The 18030-nt window shown below is 48.2% G+C and overlaps 1 protein-coding gene across 4 annotated transcripts in view; it reads right to left on the bottom strand.

Moving 5' to 3' along the window:
• Positions 1–16346, bottom strand: part of PDGFRA (platelet derived growth factor receptor alpha) — a 65565-nt gene extending 49219 nt beyond the window's left edge. Inside the window, exon 1 of one of the 4 annotated variants that reach the window (XM_063135772.1) lies at positions 16302–16346. The gene's annotated coding sequence lies outside the window, so the exon portion shown is untranslated. Of the gene's footprint in view, positions 1–12705; positions 12727–13017; positions 13564–15750; positions 15835–16301 lie in introns of those variants that run through there. The other 3 variants (XM_063135771.1, XM_063135770.1, XM_063135773.1) reach the window with 3 other exon arrangements.
• Positions 16347–18030: the final 1684 nt, after the last annotated feature.

Here is an 18030-nt window from a genome sequence, read left to right as displayed (position 1 = left end):
GCTTTTATCCCACACCTTTGCCAAGACTTTTGCTTCTCGATTCTTTACAGGATTAAGATTGTCCTCTTTACATGTGTGTCCCGTCCCCGTCCCCCCGTGCGGGTTTTTTCTTTCTTTCTCTGCCTTTCTGTATGTTCCATTTTTCAAGTGCTAGATGGCACTGTGATATAGTGGGACTGCACAATTACACCAGATTTCTATGGCATTATAGAGGCCATTAAGGGAAAAAAAATACCACACTTTCCCCATTAAGAAAAATATATATGATAATGGTCACAAAGCACAGGAGACACCCTGGAGGAGGATGACATTGTGTAAAGGGCCCGGAATCACAAGTGCACAACGAAAGCTTTGCGTAGAAACACTTTCAACCTTTACACTGAAGCAGCTTCCATGTAAAATTTCACAATCACATTTTGAATTTCAGATTCCAAATTTTTATTCACAATATGAATGTCAATGCTTGGGTAGATTTCACATTTTTGCAAAGGTTGTGTTTCAGCTCTGCACTATGCTGTGCAAGAATCGTCTGCATTGGATGCAAAACTGAGCTGGGCGGACTGGGAGAAATGTTGGCTTGATTCCCCCATTAGGGCCTAACTGCACATTCTATTGAGCCTTCTATTTTTCTTTACCTTTATGTAAGCATGTGCAGTCCTGATCCAGATTGGGACCAGGATGCTCCAGGAGAGGTTAAGCTATTCCCCAATTCCCCCCCCCCCAAATTCCACTTCCCATGGAGAGGGGGAGGTTTAAAAAAGTGTGTGTGCTAAGTCAGAAGTGATGGAAATGCTCAGCCATGCGTGACAAATGCAGTTTGTTTTAAAATGAATGCATTTTGTTTCACATCGGGTATCCTAAAGCAATGTTTTTACAGGTTGCAAATGCCATCTTAGGCCAACCCGCACAAAATCCACACAGCTAGTTCTTCACAGCAGCTTTGCTGAAGGGGGCGGGGGTGTTGGACAGAAATCCCCACCCCCACCCCCAAATACCACATGGCAAAACAACAACTGACTCCTGGCCTAACCTACATCACAGGGCTGTTGTGAGGATAAAATGGAAAGGAGGAGGATTATGTAAACTGCCTTTGGTTCCATGGAGGGAAAAGGCAGCATAAAATGTAACAGAAGTTTGCATGAATAGCTGCTTGCAAGTAAGTGTCTACAGGTTTGCTGCCATGCCCATGTTCATATGCATGCCTATTAAATGCTCTGGGCTCCTCTAAATGAGTGATTTATTGCACGCTCGTGATTGGCCACTCATGTAAGTTTGTGGGTCCATTACATGACATCGACAATGATCAGGATGTCTCCCGCACAATACCCTGGAAATCCTGCTATTCAAAGAACCACTTTTAATGTGATAATATCTGGAGGGAAATAAGATTTTCTGCCACTATATAACGCTGTCTCAGTGGAAGTGAACAGAGGAGAAGTATTCAATTCAAATCACGTGTTCGCCCCTCTCTGCCTGTGTAATGCAGCCCATAACAATCACACCAAAGAAACAGAAAGCACAAAGCCCCAGGTAAGCAATGCAATTTCCCCTTAATGTAGAGATCCTCACTCAGTCATTGCCACCTATAGGAAACAGTTTTCAGTTTAAGCTGCGATAAACACAGACCATCCATAGGTGTACACCGCCTTGTGAACTTAGTAGCACATCACCAGGGAGGATTAAACTGCCCTATAGGAAGGAGTGATTTACTGACGACTCAAGGATGGGGTAATCTCAGTAGAGCTGCCTTTCTGTAAGTGGGAATGAATCACAACCTTCATCCCACCACCAAGACTGACAAACGGCAAGCAAACCAGCACAGGCACAACAACTCCAGAAATTCAGCAGATGGCATTCCTGCAGAAACAAGTCATTTGCTGTGGTTTTTCAATTAGCAATAATGGCCATGTGTTTATGTAAGGGCCTCCCACTGATAAGAGGCTCTTGGACATCAAAGTCATCTTCCCTACCAGCCTCCTCTCCCTTCACCCCATCCCTTTTTTTATCGCAGTTCTATCCTGTATTTTTCCTAGATAAAGAATCCACAGTACATACATCTTTAAAGAATTCCCAGACTCATCTTTGGTTCGTTGGCCTTCAAGCTGTTTCTGTCATCTGTGGTTGCAGGCCAGTTCTATATGTTTACTCAGAAGGAAGACCCACAGAGTTCAGAGAAACTTACTCCGGATAAGTATCTTTAGAATTCCAGCTCTTTAGAGTGATCCGATGAATAAAAAATAAAAAATAAGAAGAGGCTGTATGGAGTCGGCCAAACAAGCTCAAGAAATAGGAAATAAGAGGGCAGCATTATGTCCCAAGAGGGGACAACATCCTGGGAAATAGCATGCCCTCTATTTCTGATGTTCGGGGTAAGAGTGCCATTGTTTTTGTAGCCAAACCAGCACTCCCCATCCACAGAAGGGATGTGTCAGCAAGTTTTTTTGGGGGGTGTCCCTGAGATTTGCAGAAGTAAAAGAAAAAAGAAAAGAAAAGAAAAGAAGGAAAAATACTGAGGATTATTTCCCCCAAACAGCTAATAAAGACTGAGGCCATAGCTAGACCTAAGGTTTATCCCTGGATCATCCAGGGGTCAAACCTGTTCATCTAGGTGACACACAGGGGATCCAGTGCTCAGGCAGGGGCGAACCCTGGATGATCCCAGCATAAACCTTAGGTCTAGCTGTGGCCTGAGTGTGCTCACTGGCAGAGGAATGCTAAATGACTCTGTGCTTTTTATGGGGGAGGTACAAAATACTGAGGCAGAGAGGGAATGAAATGGAGTGGCTGGAATCCTGAACAGGGAAACCATGGGGCCCGCTTGTTTTAACACAGCCCTTATCTGGATTTAGACTAAGGGACATGAGGATCCTTGTAGTGACTGATATTTTGTGGGAACGAGAGGGGATTTCCAGAAAACGTGATGATCCACAGGTCGGAAAGCACTGACGCATTTTAATTTAGAGGAGGAGGAGATGAGTAGGGGACTGAATAAGAGTTTGTGTAGAAGGGCATAATCCTATGCATGTTTAGACAGGGGACGGGGAACTCCAACAGCATCCAGCTATTCTGGCTGGGGCACGCTGGGCATTGTCAGACTTTTTTCCCCCCGATCTAAATATGTGCAGGGTTGCGCCCTAAGAGTTTGTGATGTGTAGTTTAAAAGTCCCACTGCGTTCATTGGGATTTGCTCCCAGGTATCTGCACACAGGACGGCAACTCTAAAGTTACGGTTCTTTTCCTTGTAATCCCACATTAGCACAATATGCCATGTTAGTATGGTTAAAACCACCCAGTTCTCACCAAGCTAATGGATTTATTTGTTCTTTCAGGTGAAGTTGTGATACTCATTTTGTGTGTGTGATAATAATGCAAACAGTCAAATACTGCAGCATAGCCAACATTTTGAAGTATCTCTCCCCCACCCCACCCCACCCCGCCCCCAAACCCTTCTTAGAACATAAGAGGTATATTCCACAACTTGTTGGTTCCCTTCACTGTGGGGTGTGCAGCAAATGGAAATTTGATCAGCCATCTGCAAGTTCTATCAAAGGGTGATTTTTGTTTTAAAAAAGTTTAAGATCAAAAACAACAGTACAGGGACATTAAAAAAAACCTCCCAGCTGTTCTGCAGCTCCTCAGAAAGGAAGCAAAGTAACAGCCCAATCTTATGCTTATCGTTTTATTCCCAAGTAAATGCTTGCTCCCCAGTAAACCATTCTCGTGGTGAAAATGTTAATAAGGCTACTACCTGAGGCTGCTATCCTATGGAAGCGCCACTGAACTCAGTGGGACTTACTTCTGAGTAGAGATGCATAGGATTGGGCTATACAAAAGTGTAGGTGTCTGTTATTTTCTCAGTTGCTCAAGTCTCCTTTAAAGAACCTGATCCCATTCGTGATCTTTGTATATGAACCAGGTGCCTTCCACATTCGTTGGACTTCAAATCCCATCAGTCCCACAAAGCTGGCCAATGATCAGGAATGATGGGAAATGAGTTCCAAAGAAAGAAAGAAAGAAAGAAAGAAAGAAAGAAAGAAAGAAAGGACCCTGGGGGGTTGGAGAAGGTTGCTCAATATAATCGTCCATTTTCAAAATTCTGTCTCTTCGTCCCGCTCTAGCTGTGAGATGGTCAAATGTGATGGACAAAGTCAAGAGAACTGACTTTGGAAAGTGCAGGTGGGGAAGAGAACGGGACTCAGGGATGATGGGAAGGAGCAAGAAGAACGTATGTGTGAGGAATTTCTCTTGTTCCCACCATGAAACATCCTTTAATCCAGTCTATACAATTTTGCTGGCAGTGATTTGCCCCATGTGATTGGCCTGCATTTACACCTACGGGCCAGATGGTGGCAATGTTGACCCATGCAAATGCAGCTCTATTCCATTCCTTTGACTGATGGAAACTTCTATGGGGGTGGGGGTGTCAGTTTTGGACTGGAACCAGATTACCTAAATAACATAAACTAGGAAAGTGAAATTTTAAAATGGAAAACATTTATATTTCTGTTCTGCTTTTGCAAGGTGTCATGATCCTATAGTCTGGCCTTCCCCAACTTGGGTCCCTCCAGATGTTTTGGACTTCAACTCCCATCAGCCCCAACCAACATTTCCAATGGCCAGGAATGCTGGGAGATGTAATCCAAATCATCTGGAGAGCACTAAGCTGGGGAAGGCTGCCATAATCCAAGGAACTGCCCTAGCACAATTAAAATCAGATACATTTTTCCGCTTTCAGTTACAAAACGGCAAGCTATCTAACATTTGCAAAGATGGACATCCTTACTACAGGTCATCACATGCTAACAAGTCAGTCCTCCCCAGGGAAATGGTGCACTTTCCCAAGAAAGCTTCCGGAAGAAGCCCAATAAAGAGAGAATCAGTTGGAAGAAAATTGTGTATTTTGCAAGCTTTGTTTCAACATGTGGAGGGAGCCACCTGCAACTTTTCTCAGTCGCTGGCTCCTTCTTCCTTACTAGTTCCACCAGAAAGTCCCAGTAAAGGGAACAGTGGGAGATTCCACAGCTTTCAGTGACTCCCCTGGACAGAGAAACAAGCAATACAATCCTTGGCTGTCCAGGACATTTCAACAAGGGTCAACTCATGGGCGTAAAGAAACCCAAATGAGTTAAGAGGCCTTATCCAAGACTGCTCTCCAAAAATGCCAGTTCTTCCATGATTTGATGGGTTTCAGTTTGCACCTTTTGGCCCACCACCCACTGGAAGTATTTCACTGCCTCTAGTGTAGAACTCCGCCAAGGAAATGCTGAAAGGAGCACAGTGGAGAAAGAAGACCTCAAAAGAAGGCTTCTCTCCTGACTTCAGCACCCCAAAGCAAGGCACACTGTCCTGCTCCAATGCATGAGCCGACTGCCACAGCAAGCCCAGGCTATTTCAGTTACAGGTCTACTTGTGAGTCACTAGGCCAGCCTTCCATTTGAGGTTGAATGACATGGAGAATGGGCACTGTGGCTGCATTGGAATGCCGGAAGGGCTTGATGAAAACCCATAGGCTAATTGACACCTCGGATGAGAGAGGAAAAATGGAAATTGTACCACCACACACAAAGACACCCCACCACCTTTCAAAGCATCTCTAACCATCTGTGCATGTTGATTTTTGTTGCTGTTGGCGGTGGTGATATGTGGTCACAGCAAAGCAGTAACAATCTGGTGCTCCTCAGATGTCTTAAATGGAAACTCCCACAATCCCTGACCATTGCCAATGTTGGCTGGGGCTGATGTAGCCCAGAACATCTGCATGGCATCAAGTCACCTAACCACACAGTAAACTCTTGATTAATTAAAAAAATGGATCAGAGGGCATTTGGAGTTGACACCTCTAAAGAGTCTGCATTCAAGGACTGCTAGCCACTAAGTACTCTCTCTAAGTAATGACTTCTTCTTTCTGGAGCAGCATCCTTGATTGGGACTGAATATTAAATTGTGTTGTCTCTGGTCTTGTCCACATGTTATAGGGAAGGATAATCCATCCCATGGTATTGAAACCATGAAGTGTTTCACTCCTGGCATGTCAATTGTGCAAGATGAGTAACTGCCCTCTCTTGATTACTCTCTCAGCTGAATTTATCAAAATACAAGTGTTGTGTTTGAGCTACCAGTGGTATTGTCATTAAAGTATGATATATTGTCTAATCTGGGATGTATTGTTTATGTTTTCTAATCTGGGATAGCTCATTCACCCAGATGCAGAAGTGAGTGGGTGATGAACATGCACGTGTGAACTGGCCCTTGTTTCTCTGTTAACGTAAATGTAACTCTTCACATCTAGACACCTTTGTTGCATTCATATGTTACATTATTTCAAGATAACTCCACCATAACATCATAAAATCAGTTGCCTTTTGCCCGGCTAAGTTTCCATGATGATACATCAGCCTTACCGGTAACTGCATTCATTGACAAGGTAGGAATGTATACCAAGTTACCCTATTTACTGTTGGACATTTGTATTCTTCAAATGCAAACTCCTGGCTGTGCTAAAACCTGTGGCATCCAGTTCAATAAAGTCAATATGACCAAAATGTTGTGAATTTCATCATGTCAGTTACACAGTGGTGAAACAGAGCGGAAGCAGAAGCTTTTACAGGGCCTTTTCGGAAGACACCTTAAACCCTCCTGGTTAAGGCTTTTGGTTAAGCAGCAGAGTTTAAGATGTCTTACGTGATGCATTTTGCTAAACCCTGCTCACTCACTGACCACAGTCGGACTGTCTGCAGCAGAGTTAGCAGCTCTAACTGTGGTTTAAAGTTCTGTGTGCAGCAAAACAGCTTGTGCTTAGTGCTAACCCCAGACAACCACAGTTTCACTAACCGCAGAGCCTGAAGTGTCATCTGAACAGGCCCACAGACATCCCTGTGCCTCTTTATACCAAGCCCCATTGAACTTGGGTCGTGAGGGGGATTTACTTCTAAGTAAGCTTGTATAGGATTGGGCTATCTAAATATAAAAGACATTTGAAATGCATCAAACAATGCAAAGCTCCTCGGGCCTTATAATCTAACCTTCTGCGTTAAAAACAAGAACATCAATACTATCCATTACCTCTCCCAAATTACCACACATCCTCCAAGCACAGAATGAGGTACAATATGCCAGAGATGTCTGCCAGACGAGTTTAGTAAAACAGCGCCGGATGGCTTAGGCAAGCAAACTGTTACTGTTGTACTAGCTATTTAGGCCATAGCTAGACCTAAGATTTATCCCTGGATCATCCAGGGGTTAAACCTGTTCACCTAGGTGACACACAGGGGATCCAGTGCTCAGGCAGGGGCGAACCCTGGATGATCCCAGGATAAACCTTAGGTCTAGCTGTGGCCTTGGTTAAGCAAAATCATTCCAGAGTCAGTAGTCAATTTGACCTAAAGGTGTGTTGGGGGGGGGAGGGGACAACTTTTGCCCAACACAAGAGAAGTTGAGAGAAGCCAAACTGTTTCATCATACTCAGAGTCATGCAACACCCTCTTCCTGAAGAAGCACACAGAAGCCAGATCTACACCAAGCAGGATATGACACCTTGAAAATGTTTTGAAAACTGTACAGAGAGTGTGTCCTGGGCAAGACACATTTTCACTTAGCATATTAAAATATTCCCTTTTGTCTCAAATCCCATCTAGGTTGTTGCCATACAGCAGACTTCCCAGTCTAGTGTCCTCCATGTTTTGGATTACAATTCCCAGTGACTGTGGCTGATGGGAGTTGAAATTTTAAACACCTGGAGGACATCAGGGTGGGGAAGGCTGCCATATACAATGCTCCTTAAGAAAATGGGAAGCCTCAATATCTGAAAGAATTAAAGGTGCGAAAAGGTCCTATGACTTCCAGCACTTCTGGCAGGGGAACGCTGGCAGTTGTAGGACTTTTTTTATGCCTAAACATGCATAAGATTGTGCCCTTAATGCTTTTTTAGACCCAATGCCCCACTATTTAGGCACCAGCTTAAAATCCTTGTGTAACCTTAATTACTGATGTATAATGTAGGAGTAGCATGATCACCTCATTCAGATCAACTGAGCATCACAGCAACATGAGCTACCTTTCCAGTGAGCAGTTCTAACACCACCAGTGTGATTTTAACACACTTTCCCATACAATGCTTTTCACGGGACTCAAACATTCTTTATAAATGAAATTCTGTTCACAGCACTCGAAAGGTGCATCCCAGGCTACATAAACTGGATTCATCATCTCTAGTCCTCTGTGTGTGTGTGCTTTTGTGAGTCAGTGTGAAATTGTATATTTGAATCATCAATTTTGATTTTGGTCTGATTCTGGTGATACTGAATGTCATGAGAATTTGAGGACAAATTCATGCAACCACTTTCCCCACCAAGGTTTTCCCAACTCAGGTTAATTCAAAACACGTTACTTCCTCCCCTCCCTGGAACTGGGCTGCTTGTCTCAGCCATTGCTTTGGCTGGCAAAGTCCACATGACTTAACTTTAGAACTGATCTTGCATAGGTTCATTGCATGTCCAAGGGGCCCAGTAGTGGGCAAAAGGTGGGATACAGATAAATTTACTACTACTACTACTACTACTAATAAGTAGCAGCTTAACACACACTGAATATATATAAAATGTAACCAAGAAGTGTTGAACTGTGGCTGGGGCACAAGATGAAGCATGAATGAGGCCGTGCCGATCAGTTCATTAGGTCAGTTCATCTTCAATATGGAAGAAGGGAGCATGAAAATACAGGGATAAATAATCAGTGGAGGCTGGTGGCTTCAATGTCAGTGGGATGGTGAATCCGCTCCAGGTTTCAGTCAGAACCTGTCAGAACTCTAAAGGAGCCTCTGCTGCGAATAATTCCACCAATATGCCCAATTCACTGGAGAACCCATGTTTGGGAGGCTTCAGGACTTCTTGCACAGACTGCCTCACCAACCAGATGTATTTATTTATTTATTTATTTATTGTAAAGGACTTCCTAAAGGCCACATTTAAGAGTAGAACCCTCTTTGGATCATTCACAAGATGAGAACTGCACATCTGCCTTCTATCAAAAGTCATGTGAACTCACCCTTATTCTGGAAACCCCTTGAAGCAGGATTGATTGTGCTTTCATTACTTGATACCCAAATTCGCTGCCTCACAATTCCAAAATAAATGGAATTGTCAATGAAAAGTATGTTGGATGTCTTTTTTAGTGGCAGGATAGTTCTTAATTGTTCAAGTAAGAGGGTTCAGGGCTGAAACTCCCAGAAGTCACACCCCTTGCTTTGAAAGCCCTGGGCTTGTTGTGGGCCTTTGGCCTTTCCAAAACTGAGAGAAATCCTCTGCACATGCTCTGGGGCATTCCCATTCATTGTTTTCACATGATACACATGGTACCAAAAACAGGTTCCAGGGCTGAGTCCTCGCCCTTTATATCTCATTTACATTCTGTTGTAAATTAAATGATTGCATTCACAGTGGGACCTGTAACAAAACATTGCACTATATCTTTAGCCCCTGACAGGATTCCATCCGTCCAGAGCTACAAGCAACCACCCTTCCCCCAACCTGGCACCCTCTGTATGTTTTGGACTACAACTCCCATCAGCTCCAGTCAGCATGGATGATAGGAGTTGTAGTCCAAAGCTCAATGCGTTGTAGCTGGTTTAGCAGTTGTCCCCTTTGTTTGGTTTTGAAAAAGATTTCTTTTTGTACTTCTGCAGACTTCAGAGTTAACCCAAGCATGTTCATACCTTCCCCTTGTTTCTTGGTGGGCTTGTTTTGGCTCTATTTCTGTTGGCACAAGGACGCTGGCACTTGGTATTAGAGGGAGTGATCAGTTATGGAAATGCATGTTTAATTAGAGAGCTAGAAATGAAAGGGACTTGCTTATAACCTCCTGCTTATAAGATCATTTCCCCCTTTCTGAAACTAATAACACAAGCCGATCCTTCATACTCAAAATGCTCCCAAGATATTAAGAGACTGAATGAGGAGAAAGTCAGGCCATAGCTAGACCTAAGGTTTATCCCAGGATTGTCCTGGGGTCAAACCTGTTCATCTAAGTGCCACACCCAGGGCTCAGGCAGGGACGAACCCAGGGGCCGATCTACACCAAGCAGGATATAACACTTTTAAAACAGTATGAAAACTGTATATGTAATGTGTCCTGGGCCTGAACAGTTGTCATAACCCTTATAAACCGTTATAAGCAGTAGTGTAGACCCTGCCCTGGATGATCCTGGGATAAACCTTAGGTCTAGCTACAGCCTCAGTCATTTATACAAGGCACCACACGCGGAGTGATCAAAATACACCAGTAAATAAATAAGCAACTATGGGTCCCCTCCCTACACACCTTGCAAATGAAACGTTTCTTTTCGTCCTGATTCCTCCAAGAAGAGCTTCACAACCAGCGTTAAAAGGAGACGGCTCATGAATCTGACTCTACCCGTCCCCCTTCACCCGCAGGCTGCTATTCATATAAATAATCGCTGGGGGGCAGCAAAGCACCGCAAACCTACAGGACTTACTGTTGTTGCAAAAACGGCGGAAACGAAGGGGGACAACGTGACCCAGCGGCTCTAATTGAGCGCTGCCGCCTCTTCCCTTGGGGCAAGCAGAGCCTCTGGCACGGGCCAGCTGACCCACCCCGCCACATCACACGCAGCCACCGCACCAGCCCGCGAGACATCGGTGATGGCCTCGTCCTCTTCCCCGCCCCGCGCAAACGCGTCCAGCAAGCCGCTAGCCTAAGCCCCCTCGCGCATTCCCCCGCCGCCCCCGTGCCAAGGGAAACCCCACTCTCCTCGCCCCCTTGGTGTGGGGCTCTTTAAGAAACCTTTGCAGCTGAAAGCAAAGCGCCGAGCACGGGAGGGGGGCGGCGACTCCGTGCCGGTTCAGGAGTTCGCGCACACATCCAGCGGCCTCCCCTAGGGTGTCAGGCAAGAAAGCTGCGGAGTCGACAGTTTCACGGGAGGAAGAAGACGATTACGGAGCAGAGCAAACCGCACGCCCCGAGTCAGCGATTTAAAGTGGTTTAAAGACCGCTTGTTTTCCATCTATACGGTAATGGCCAAGGGCTTGTCTGGGAAAGCGAAAGAAAGCAAACGTTGCAACATTGGGGTATTCCTAGAGTTCTCAGCCCCGCCCGCACTAAACCGAATTGAATCAGATCCATACACTTTTCCACAGCTCCAGTGCAGGCTGGTGGCTCCGACTTCGGTAGGGCTGTGAATCCATGCTGGGATTAACTCGGAACCAGCCAGAACTCTACAGGAGTTATCCAAAGTGCTGCTCCCTGTCCCCCAAATGGGTTCAGCACCTTGGATAGCTCCTTTCGCGTTCTGGCTGGTTCCGACTGAAACCCAGCATGGAATCACAGCCCCACCGAAATCGGAGCCCCCAGCCCCCACTGAACCCCTTCCCCACCCGCCACCCCAGCTAAGGCATCGCCTTTGTTTTAAAGGCGGGCAGGCCTTCCTTTCACAACCCGGCACAGGATGGGTGCCCCTCGCTCCAGATCCACACTCCCTATAGATTGCCATTCTCTTTCTTTTGTCAGACTTTAGACACAGCTTTTCCCAATCAGGTATTTCCCAGATATTTTAGGACTGCTGGACCCATCATCCCCACCCTTCATCCCTACATGGTCAGGGATGATTGGAGCTGTAGTTCCCACTTTGGGATCATTTTTATAATGAAAAGCGGGCATTAATAAATTTCATGAATGAAAGAATAAGCCAACATCTGATGGGACCCTAAGTTGTGAAAGGCTGCGAGAGTGCCTCGGGTTTTGTTTGTTTGTTTGTTTGTTTTTTTAAAAGAAGTGATCATCTAGGGACAAATTCTGCCCGGTGAGCCTTCCCTCCAAGCCCGCCTCCGTGAGACAGTGGAGCTCAGACCAGGTTCAAATCTCTGATGTATAGCAGAGCGCAAGCGCCTCGATTCATGATGGCCAGGCTCGCCACTCGTCAGAGCTAGATTAGCGAGAGGAGCCCTGGAGCAAAAAGTAATTTAGGAAGAGATTCTAAGTTGCACCTCAGGTGAGCAACATGTTAACCACGAACATGCGCTTCGAAAGTTCAATCTCCCCCGACCTTTTGTGTCATATACTCGACCCCGTTTTAGCCATAAGCCTGAATTCGATCTGCTCAGTGAGTAATCACATCTGAAAGCTAGTTCAGCCTCTTCCACATCTTAAAGGTGGCAGGATCGCACGTGCGAATGAGCCACCACTGACCATCTATTTCAAACAGAACTGTCATATCATCTCGCCTTATTTGTTGTTTTGCAGCGCACAGTCCATTCACACGTTCAGCTGCAAGTCACCAACAAGGATAATCAAGCGAGGACCAGACACGTGAGAACTGGCCCTAAGTCTCGCATATATCATTCTACAATAACCCATCTAGACCGGTCAAAAGCCAAGCACCTACCAGCCTGCCTCAGCTCAGAAGTCCTCTCCAGCGTAAACGGCGCGAGCTCGTTTCCATCCGAACCCAAACAACTGGCCCTTGTAAAAGAAAAAAAAGACGCCCGGACCTTCTCACGCTGTTGAAATTTGGGGGAATGTTTACGTCCACCCAAGCCAGGCAAAACCCCTCGTTAAATGTCCACCAAGATCCCCCGGGGCGAGCTGAGGGGGCGCGATCCACAACCTCCTATGCCGCTGTCCTTTGCTTTGAAAAGCCCACTGAAGGCACATGGTTAGATAAACAGACAAACAAACTCATTGCTGTGGCTTAACTGGTTTGAGGATCGAGTTTTTTTGGAAAGACCAAGGAGGCTTTTCGAGGTTCAGGCTTAAGATGTCGAGGGAAGGAGAAACAAAAGCAGAGAAAGGGAAAGATGAGAGAACAAGAGAAAACCCAGGCGTGATGTCAATTCTGTCTCCCCCCCCGCCCCGCCCCCTTTTTCTTTCCTGTGAGAAAAACAATGGGATGGTTTGGACCCAATCCAAGAAACAAAAAACGAGTCTTGGCCGAAATGGCTTGGGGATTCCTCCCAGAGATGGAGTGGGAAGGTATTCGCACGACTATTGGGCTTGTTATCAAATCACCTGGTTAAAAGATTTCTTTCAGGATTGGGGGCGGGGGGAGAGCGGAGAAGTTGCTCCCGATCCTTTGTTTCCTGGCGGAAGAGATTCCGGGAAGCTCCGAATGCCCTCAGCCGCTGAGTCCAGGCGCTTTTCCAGAGTGGGCCGTCCTTGCAGTAGGTATTGGGGGTGGGAGTTGCCCTGTTTGTAGAGGGAAATCGCTAATCCGTGTGATGGGATCCTTGCAGGTTTGAAGACGAGAGGAGAGACACGTCTTCCCAAAGTTCCCTCCAGCAAAACACACCAGGCAAGCAAGAGGCTTTAAACACACCCCCACGCACAAGAGAAGGGTTTTCTACCGAAGGAATCCAGATTAGACGGCGATGTCTAAATTCTGTAAAGCTGGCAAAAGGGAGGAGGGCTGGCTGGGGGCGCGTGGTTCTTCGTCTTGGCTCAGATTAGCTGCAGGTTTGGAAAACTCCAGATTTCACCAGATTTGTCATTATCCCGGAATAAAACGTCCCGTTCGGGTGTGGGTGAAGAAGAGCGGAGCGGGGCGCCGCAATTCGAATCCCGGGACCGTCTCGACGAGACAAAGAGAGCGGGGGCTCCGCGGCTGCGATCCTAAGCTGCGCGAGCTCGAGGGCGGTTTCTTGACACCTTTGTAAGCCGCGCTCGCAAACTGAGGGGAGACGGCCGCTTCTTTAGGTCACCAGCCTTTTGCGGCCGGGAAAGGGAGTCCATAGAAATTGGGGAGAAGGGTAGGTTGAGGGGGGGAAGCCAGCTCCTAGGATCCAAAGAGGAGCGAGAGGTACATCCCAGTTCCGCGGCCCTGGCCAGGGCGAGCCGATCTGACGTGGAGCCGCGCTCGCTCGCCCGCCCGCCCGCCTCGGAGTCTTCCCAAAACAAGGCGGAGAAACCTCGGGGGGGGGGAGGCTAATCCGGAGCCTGATCCCGCCCCCTTCGTCCCACGTCGGGAATTGGGCAGCCGCGCCTCCCCAGTCGCAGATCCTCCGCTCTGGGCTCTGACGGGTGCTTTGGATCGCCCGCCAGCTGCTGGATGATGGGCGCCGTCCAAAGAAAACGTTGCGCAACTTAGCCGAGCGCCGAGAGAGCCGTTTCCTGGTGCGCCCGCCCAGAACTTCTCCAAGGCGACCCAGCGCGCCAGGCAGCCTTGGCAGCGGCAGGCAAACAGCGCCGTCGGGTTTTCCATCTCAACCAACCAACCAACCGTCCCTCCCCTCTTCAACCCCCGCCAGCCAAACTTGCCCCGTCGCCTTATTTGCTGCATGTGCGCAACGAAGGCGCGTTTTGGGGAGCGCGTGAAGGACGGAGATCGTGGCAGCGGCTTGGCAGTCACCAAAAGCGATGGTGTGTGTGTGTGTGTGTGTGTGTGTGTGTGTGTGTAGAGATGTGGCCACATCTTTCACCGTACCGACCCACCGAGTTTTTAGTCCAGGTCGAATTGAAAAGCAACGTGCAAGATCGTCCTGGGTTCACCCAAGTGGGACTCTCTGGAGGTTAGGAGAGGCGAGAGAGAGGGGGGGAGGGGGGAGAAGGGGGAAGGAGAGGGAGAGGGGAGAGGGAGAGAGAAAGCCTCCTGGTTTGCAAGCGAAGCCTTTCCTCCTTCCTTACCTTCCTCAACAGCCTCTGAGCTGGTCCCCAACCTCCCAGCATCTGCTAGGCGCAGACTGGATGGTGGAGAAGCCAAGGGTGCTTAGCCGGCTCCCCGGGCCCTTTCCTGTTCCGTGATTCATCTGCAGATTATCCCGCTGTTTAAACACACACACGCACTGCTGCCCTCCCTCCCTGCAAGGGGCTTCACTCCAGATCGGGGCAGGCACGCGCGCACGCCCCTCTCTCCCCGCCTCCGCCCCCCCCAGCAGCCCACCTCTCTCCCGCTGCCCCCCAGTCCTTCTTCCCAGCCCAGCTGCAGGAATGCGGCGCGCGGTGGCCCCTCCGCGCTCCGCCAAATCTGGTTGTCATTAGCGCGGCCCAAAAAAAGCAGGCGTCGTTTTTCCAACAGCGCCGCAGCCTCCCTTCAGACCCGGGCGGGGAGAGCAGCAGGCCGGGCGCACAGACTGCCCCCGCCCGCGCCGCCGCCTGCGCCGGTCGCCCTGCAACAGCGGGGGCCGCCCAGGGAACTCGCCCCGCTGCTAGGCGGGCTGCCGTCTGCTCCTCGCGCTCCTCTAGCCACCCAGCGCTCCTCAATCGTCTCCATCGTCCCATCCAGCTCGATCCCCGATCCGATCCTCGACATTCGCCAGCAAACCTCTCTATCCATCCAATCCGTCCAGCTCAGCCGGATCCCATGATCCGGGTTGCTTCGTTCACACAAAAATAAATAAATAAATAAATAAATAAATAAATAAATAAATAAATAAATAAATAAATAAATAAGAACTTCAAGTAATAATAAAAAAGGCTCCACCTGGGCAAGAATAAGGGTCCATCTCTCCCCCTGGGGAGAGCTGCTCTGCAAACGCCAAACTTTCCTGCAAAGTTTGGCGATCCTCTGCCTTCTTTGAAACGAAGGCTGCACTTGGGAGTAAGCTCCCAGAACGACACACAGGATGCTTCGGCATAAACAGAGCTAGGCTTGGATTGCATAAACTCTTTCCCCCACCGTAGCCCCCATCGCCGCATTTGCCCCTGGTGGTTCCTTATCCCATCCATAGAGACAGAGGATCCGATTTTGAAACGTTTCCGGCAGAGAGACAGAAGAGAGGGAGAGAAGGAAGAAATCCCTTCCCTTACCTTCTCGTGTCTGTGCTAATAATCCGTAATAAAAACACGACAACAAATAAACCCGTAAAACGATTTTCCACAAAGACTCCACGTCTTTTTTTCGATTCTTCCTCCTGCCTTTTTCCTCTCTCTCTCTCTTTCTCTCTGTTTCTGGGATGGCCTCAGAAACAGAGTCCTGTAATTGATTCAATGCTAGAGTCCATCCTGCCCAAACTAATCATTTGCTTCAAGTAAATAGCTGTCAGGAAATGAAGCCCCCCTCCCGCTCTGACTTTTTCATAGTAAGAGTCTCCTCGGTTCCCTTGGCGTCTGGGACTCTCTTGCAAGCCTCTTACGCTGGCAAGGAGTGCGCGGGGGGGGGGGGGGCGGGGGAGGCAAAGCTTCCAGACTTCATCTGGATCGGGGGCGGGGAAGTGTGCCTGTTGGTGATGGGGAGAGGTTGACCATATGGCAGGGGCTGGGAGGAGAGGGGTCATTTGCACTGAAGGGGGTGAATTTATCTCCCCCCCCACCTCTTTCCCAAATGGTCCCAATGTCATGAACGAACACAGTTCCCCCACATCACACAGTCCCCGGGACGGTGGGTCCGCTGCATAAGACTTGGGTCCAACTCTCGCCATGTAAGTTGATGGAGAAAAAGGAATGGCCATGGCCATGGTTGGGTGGGTTAATCGACTCGCTGGTAGACTCGCTGCTGGGTCGAAGCGGGTGGGCACCTCGGCGTACGAAGCTGAGATGGATGTCCGTGTGCTGGTCAGCAGCTCCAGGCGTCTCACGGACACTGAGTTACTACAGAATATTTATGAATGAAAGGGGGGGGGGATCTGGGAAGGGCGCCGGCCCGGGTGGAGGTGGATTGTTTGTTACATTCTGCTTTGGGTGTTTGATTAGCACGGAGTCATAGCAAGAATGGGAAGTTCTTTACCAGGCAGTTCGATCAGGGGAGAAAGTTTGTCGGAGTATGACATTCCAAATAGATCACCGACGTTTGTCTGGAAGGCGAGGGTCCCTGGAGTTTAAGACGGAGGAGGGTACCACGATCTCGTAGCCAGAGAAAAGTTTGATGTCTGGGCAAGAGAGACGCGCTGGGAACTCTTGATGGTGTAGATGTGCGCGTGTGTAAGAGACATATAGGTGCGATCGCGGGAGTAAGAGACTGCTATTTATTTTCTGTCTAGTTCGTAGGAAATGAGGCATAAGACGGGGGTGGGGGTGGGGAGAGCTTCTTGGAACTTCGGAGCTGTTCAGCTTTGGGGGCCAAGGGGGCAGTCGAACTCCAGGAAAGAGAGCAGGGGGCGTTGATCGTATCCATTTCGAGGCGTGCGTTGGGTTTAAAAACAAAAACACGACGACGACAACAACAACAAAATCCCAGAACATCCATTCCAGTGTATAAGTTTTCAAACTTTTCGCCTTTTCCTTTCGAGCTTATTTTTCTCTCTTCCTCGCTTCCGTCCACCGCTTCCCAATTTCTCTGTAGAGATGTTATGGTTTGCTCTTCAAACAAGGGCTTGGTCTGAGATAAGGGGCGTCCGCTACACTCTCCGTGGAGCCGTGGTGGCGTGGCATGAATGTATGGCCGTCCCGTGGACCTCCTCCACAGCAGAATTCAGGAGCGGCGCTGGTGATGGCAGGGAAGCCTTCAGCCCCTTGGAGTGTGCGCACCGCAGGCATAGGATCATTGGTGGCATAAATCGGGGAGAAGGCTTTTTGCTACCCTTGCTCTGCCTACTTGTGCCCACTCATTGTGTGTTATATGGGACTGAAATAAGGGGCAGCTAATTTACTAAAGGCATCTGGCAATTGGAAGGGCGAAATGGACACTGTGTGTGTTGGTGGTGGTGATGGTGGTGGTGTGGGACAGGGTTTTCATGGTCATGTCAAGGATCCCCTTTGGTTGTATTCCCAGCCCTCCTCCTCCCTTCTTTTCTGGGCTCATGTTGCCTGCAGCCTTTATATAGCACTACACGCTCAGCCCTTGCTATTGCTTCCACATGTTTCTCCAGGAAATCTTTGGAGGCAAATCTATGAACAGCAGCCGCTTGTTCGGAATGCTAACAGTGTACCGTATTGCTTGGAAATGAATAGCAGTCTGCAATCGAGCTCCACTCTAAGGAAGAAAAAATCCATATAACTTACCTTTTTAGAGTTTATTGTGGCTGAAAGGCTACTATGGGAAATACAGGTTTATGTTATGGTTGAAGGGGCTGGGCTGGGGGGCTGGGGAGAGAAATCTCATGAAATTGACAAGTTGCAAGGCTGGAGTTAGGAAGTCAATTGCTCCAAAGT

This window comes from Elgaria multicarinata, chromosome 10 (assembly GCF_023053635.1).
Source record: "Elgaria multicarinata webbii isolate HBS135686 ecotype San Diego chromosome 10, rElgMul1.1.pri, whole genome shotgun sequence".
In the NCBI taxonomy this organism is placed as follows: domain Eukaryota; kingdom Metazoa; phylum Chordata; class Lepidosauria; order Squamata; family Anguidae; genus Elgaria; species Elgaria multicarinata.
Note: the sequence above shows the minus strand (reverse complement) of the source record. Positions and strands in the feature narration are given on the sequence as shown.